Here is a 5,683-nt window from a genome sequence, read left to right as displayed (position 1 = left end):
GGATGTGGGTTTTAAGGGAGAGGGTAAGGAGTCATTCCAATCCCGGGAGCGGAAAGACTTACCTTAGGGGGAGAAAGGACAGGTATACACTCACACACACACACATATCCATCCGCACATACACAGACACAGGCAGACATTTGTAAAGGCAAAGAGTTTGGGCAGAGATGTCAGTCGAGGCGGAAGTACAGAGGCAAAGATGTTGTTGAAAGACAGGTGACTTATGAGCGGCGGCAAATTGAAATTAGAAATTAGCAGAGATTGAGGCCTGGCGGATAGCGAGTAGAGAGGATATGCTGAAGGGCAAGTTCCCATCTCCGGAGTTCTGACAGGTTGGTGTTAGTGGGAAGTATCCAGATAACCCGGACGGTGTAACACTGTGCCAAGATGTGCTGGCCGTGCACCAAGGCATGTTTAGCCACAGGGTGATCCTCATTACCAACAAACACTGTCTGCCTGTGTCCATTCATGCGAATGGACAGTTTGTTGCTGGTCAATCCCACGTAGAAGGCTTCACAGTGTAGGCAGGTCAGTTGGTAAATCACGTGGGTGCTTTCACACGTGGCTCTGCCTTTGATCATGTACGCCTTCCAGGTTACAGGACTGGAGTAGGTGGTGGTGGGAGGGTGCAAGGGACAGGTTTTACACCGGGGGCGGTTACAAGGGTAGGAGCTAGAGGGTAGGGAAAGTGGTTTGGGGATTTCATAGGGATGAACTAAGAGGTTACGAAGGTTAGGTGGATGGCGGAAAGACACTCTTGGTGGAGTGGGGAGAATTTCATGAAGGATGGATCTCATTTCAGGGCAGGATTTGATGAAGTAGTATCCCTGCTGGAGAGCCACATTCAGAGTCTGATCCAGTCCCGGAAAGTATCCTGTCACAAGTGGGGCACTTTTGAGGTTCTTCTGTGGGAGGTTCCAGGTTTGAGGAGATGAGGAAGTGGCTCTGGTTATTTGCTTCTGTACCAGGTCAGGAGGGTAGTTGCGGGATGCGAAAGCTGTTTTCAGGTTGTTGGTGTAATAATTCAAGGATTCCGGACTGGAGCAGATTTGTTTGCCACAAAGACCTAGGCTGTGGGGAAGGGACCGTTTGATGTGGAATGGGTGGCAGCTGTCATAATGGAGGTACTGTTCCTTGTTGGTGAGTTTTATGTGGACGGACGTGTGAAGCTGGCCATTGGACAGATGGAAGTCAATGTCAAGGAAAGTGGCATGGGATTTAGAGTAGGACCAGGTGAATCTTATGGAACTAAAGGAGTTGAGGTTGGAGAGGAAATTCTGGAGTTCTTCTTCACTGTGAGTCCAGATCATGAAAATGACATCAATAAATCTGTACCAAACTTTGGGTTGGCAGGCCTGGGTAACCGAGAAGGCTTCCTCTAAGCAACCCATGAATAGGTTGGCGCACGAGGGGGCCATCCTGGTACCCATGGCTGTTCCCTTTAATTGTTGGTATGTCTGGCCTTCGAAAGTGAAGATGTTGTGGGTCAGGATGAAGCTGGCTAAGGTAATGAGGAAAGAGGTTTTAGGTAGGGTGGCAGGTGATCGGCGTGAAAGGAAGTGCTCCATCGCAGCGAGGCCCTGGACATGCGGAATATTTGTGTATAAGGAAGTGGCATCATTGGTTACAAGGATGGTTTCCGGGGGTAACAGACTGGGTAGGGATTCCAGGCATTCGAGAAAGTGGTTGGTGTCTTTGATGAAGGATGGGAGACTGCATGTAATGGGTTGAAGGTGTTGATCTATGTAGGCAGAGATGCGTTCGGTGGGGGCTTGGTAACCAGCTACAATGGGACGGCCGGGATGACTGGGTTTGTGAATTTTAGGAAGAAGGTAGGGGTGCGGGGTGTTGGTGGGGTCAGGAGGTTGATGGAGTCAGGTGAAAGGTTTTTTAGGGGGCCTAAGGTTCTGAGGATTCCTTGAAGCTCCGCCTGGACATCAGGAATGGGATTACCTTGGCAAACTTTGTAAGTAGTGTTGTCTGAAAGCTGACGCAGTCCCTCAGCCACGTACTCCCGACGATCAAGTGCCACAGTCGTGGAACCCTTGTCCGCCGGAAGAATGACGATGGATTGGTCAGCCTTCAGATCACGGATAGCCTGGGCTTCAGCAGTGGTGATGTTGGGAGTAGGAGTAAGGTTTTTTAAGAAGGATTGAGAGGCAAGGCTGGAAGTCAGAAATTCCTGGAAGGTTTGGAGAGGGTGATTTTGAGGAAGAGGAGGTGGGTCCTGCTGTGACAGAGGACGGAACTGTTCCAGGCAGGTTTCAATTTAGATAGTGTCTTGGGGAGTTGGATCATTAGGAGTAGGATTAGGATCATTTTTCTTCATGGCAAAGTGATATTTCCAGCAGAGAGTACGGGTGTAGGACAGTAAATCTTTGACGAGGGCTGTTTGGTTGAATCTGGGAGTGGGGCTGAAGGTGAAGCCTTTGGATAGGACAGAGGTTTCGGATTGGGAGAGAGGTTTGGAGGAAAGGTTAACTACTGAATTAGGGTGTTGTGGTTCCAGATTGTGTTGATTGGAATTTTGAGGTTTTGGAGGGAGTGGAGCTGGAAGTGGGAGATTGAGTAGATGGGAGAGACTGGGTTTCTGTGCAATGAGAGGAGGTTGAGGTTTGCTGGAAAGGTTGTGAAGGGTGAGTGAGTTGTCTTTCCGGAGGTGGGAAACCAGGAGATTGGATAGTTTTTTAAGGTGGAGGGTGGCATGCTGTTCTAATTTGCGGTTGGCCTGTAGGAGGATGCTCTGAACAGCCAAATCCCCAAACCACCTTCCCTACCCTCTGGCTCCTACCCTTGTAACCGTCCCCGGTGTAAAACCTGTCCCATGCACCCTCCCACCACCACCACCTACTCCAGTCCTGTAACCCGGAAGGTGTACACGATCAAAGGCAGAGCCACGTGTGAAAGCACCCATGTGATTTACCAACTGACCTGCCTACACTGTGAAGCCTTCTATGTGGGAATGACCAGCAACAAACTGTCCATTCGCATGAATGGACACAGGCAGACAGTGTTTGTTGGTAATGAGGATCACCCTGTGGCTAAACATGCCTTGGTGCATGGCCAGCACATCTTGGCACAGTGTTACACCGTCCGGGTTATCTGGATACTTCCCACTAACACCAACCTGTCAGAACTCCGGAGATGGGAACTTGCCCTTCAGCATATCCTCTCTTCTCGCTATCCGCCACGCCTCAATCTCTGCTAATTTCTAATTTCAATTTGCCGCCGCTCATACCTCACCTGTCTTTCAACAACATCTTTGCCTCTGTACTTCCGCCTCGACTGACATCTCTGCCCAAACTCTTTGCCTTTACAAATGTCTGCTTGTGTCTGTGTATGTGCGGATGGATATGTGTGTGTGTGTGAGTGTATACCTGTCCTTTTTTTCCCCTAAGGTAAGTCCTTCCGCTCCCGGGATTGGAATGACTCCTTACCCTCTCCCTTAAATCCCACATCCTTTCGTCTTTTCCTCTCCTTCCCTCTTTCCTGATGAAGCAACCATTTGTTGCAAAAGCTTGAATTTTGTGTGTATGTTTGTGTTTGTTTGTGTGTCTATCGACCTGCCAGCGCTTTTGTTTGGTAAGTCTCATCATCTTTGTTTTTAGATATATTTACGGAGTATTGCATAGACATGAAGTTATTCCAAGATACCACTTGATCACTAAGAACAATGGGTAAACAAATCACTTTGGACGAATACACCGACAAATGACCACTCAGAAAGATGTGGCAAGTGCTACAACACCACTTGCATGGTGTGCAGTTTACAACAGGTGACACCACAGGATGTTTTTCCACACATACTGTACATTGGTGAAATACACTACACAGGAAGGAAAGCATACCAGGAAAGTTTGGAAACTTCAGTAATGTGATAGGTGAATGGCCAAGATAAGCAAAAATAGAGAAGTGGTGAGTGCAGAACACCAGCATGAGTACTTAACAGTTAAAGAGAAATGGAATGTTCAAGTTAGTGAACCATATAACAGAACTTTGTAACAAACTGCATAAAACCATGTACCCAATCATCCCAGATTATAACTAACAGGCTTTTTTAGGTGCAAAAAGCAACACAAAAGTGTTGAACTAAACAACCTGGATTTGAAAAAGCCTTGTTCACATGGCATGGAACCAGCTTGGAAGTGAGGAAATTGTCACTACAATGCAGTGTGAAAGATCTGTGTAATAATTTCACTGCATCAGAATCCCTTATCATAAAGTGTTATGATTTATACATAATGAAAAGTAAAAGACCAGAACCACTTAGGAAAAGGCACCTAAATGAGCAATATCTTAGAAATAAGTTCTATTTGCTGTAAGTGTTTCTGGATGAGCATTCACCACACCCGGTAGTAATAACACGACATGGACTGAAAGTAAATGAAATTGAGAATCACAGATTAGATGGTTATGTTTTACAAGATAGGCTTTAGTTACTCCAGGCAACAACACAAAGGGGAATGGCAGGAATATTTGTTCAACATCTACATCTACATCTACATGATTGCTCTGCTTTTCACAATAAAGTGCCTGGAAGAGGGTTCAATGAACCACCTTCAAGTTGTCTCTCTACCGTTCCACTCATGGCACGCGGGAAAAACAAACACTTAAATTTTTCTGTATGAGCCCTTATTTTTCTTATTTTATCGTGATGAACATTTCTCCCTATGTAGGTGGGTGCCAACAGAATGTTTTCGCAATTGGAGGAGAAAATTGGTGATTGAAATTTCATGAGGAGATCCCGTCGCAATGAAAAACGTCTTTGTCTTAATGATTGTCACTCCAATTCATGTATCATGTCTGTGGCACTATCTCCCCTATTCCGTGATAATACAAAATGAGCCACCCTTTGTATTTTTTCGATGTCATCCATCAGTCCCACTTGATGTGCATCCCACACTGCACAACAATACTCCAGAATAGGGTGGACAAGCGTGGCGTGAGCAGTCTCTTTAGTAGTCCTGTTGCACCTTCTAAGTGTTCTGCCAATGAATCGCAGTCTTTGGTTTGGTCTATCCACAACATTATCTATGTGATTGGTCCAATTTACGTTATTTGTAATTGTAATCCCTAAGTATTTAATTGAATTTACAGCCTTCATTTTTGTTTGACTTATCACAATGTAGGTTGCAGTAAGTACTGGGAGATGAAGAAGCTTGCACAGGATAGAGTAGCATGGAGAGCTGCATAAACCAGTCTCAGGACTGAAGACAACAACAACATCACGTAATCAAAATTTAGTGGATTTCTTTTAGTACTCATGTGAACAACTTCACACTTTTCTTTATTCAGGGTCAATTGCCACTTTTTGCACCATACAGATATCTAAATCATTTTTCAATTTGTTTTGGTCATCTGATGACTTTACAAGACAGTAAATGACAGGTTAATAGGGTAATTAGGAAAACATGCCACACTAATGTTAGTATAGTTGGAGGCCTAAATATTGACACAAACCCTAGTATAACCTACATGTAAACAACAAACCTATTAAATTCATATAATAGCACAAATACAATAAGGTCTGAAACTGGAGTAGCAGAGTCAACCTCCAGCTGATGTACCTTCACTCATGATGCATGTGTTTATAGAATTGTGTGTCCATACAGTTCACAGGCCTGCTTGTAGATGTCATCTGGATCGCCCCCCTGGCACGCTCTGGTAGGCCGGCAAAGAAACA

Source organism: Schistocerca cancellata, chromosome 2, assembly GCF_023864275.1.
Source record: "Schistocerca cancellata isolate TAMUIC-IGC-003103 chromosome 2, iqSchCanc2.1, whole genome shotgun sequence".
NCBI lineage: Eukaryota > Metazoa > Arthropoda > Insecta > Orthoptera > Acrididae > Schistocerca > Schistocerca cancellata.
The sequence above is the reverse complement of the archived record's forward strand: the minus strand, read 5'-3'. Positions refer to the sequence as shown.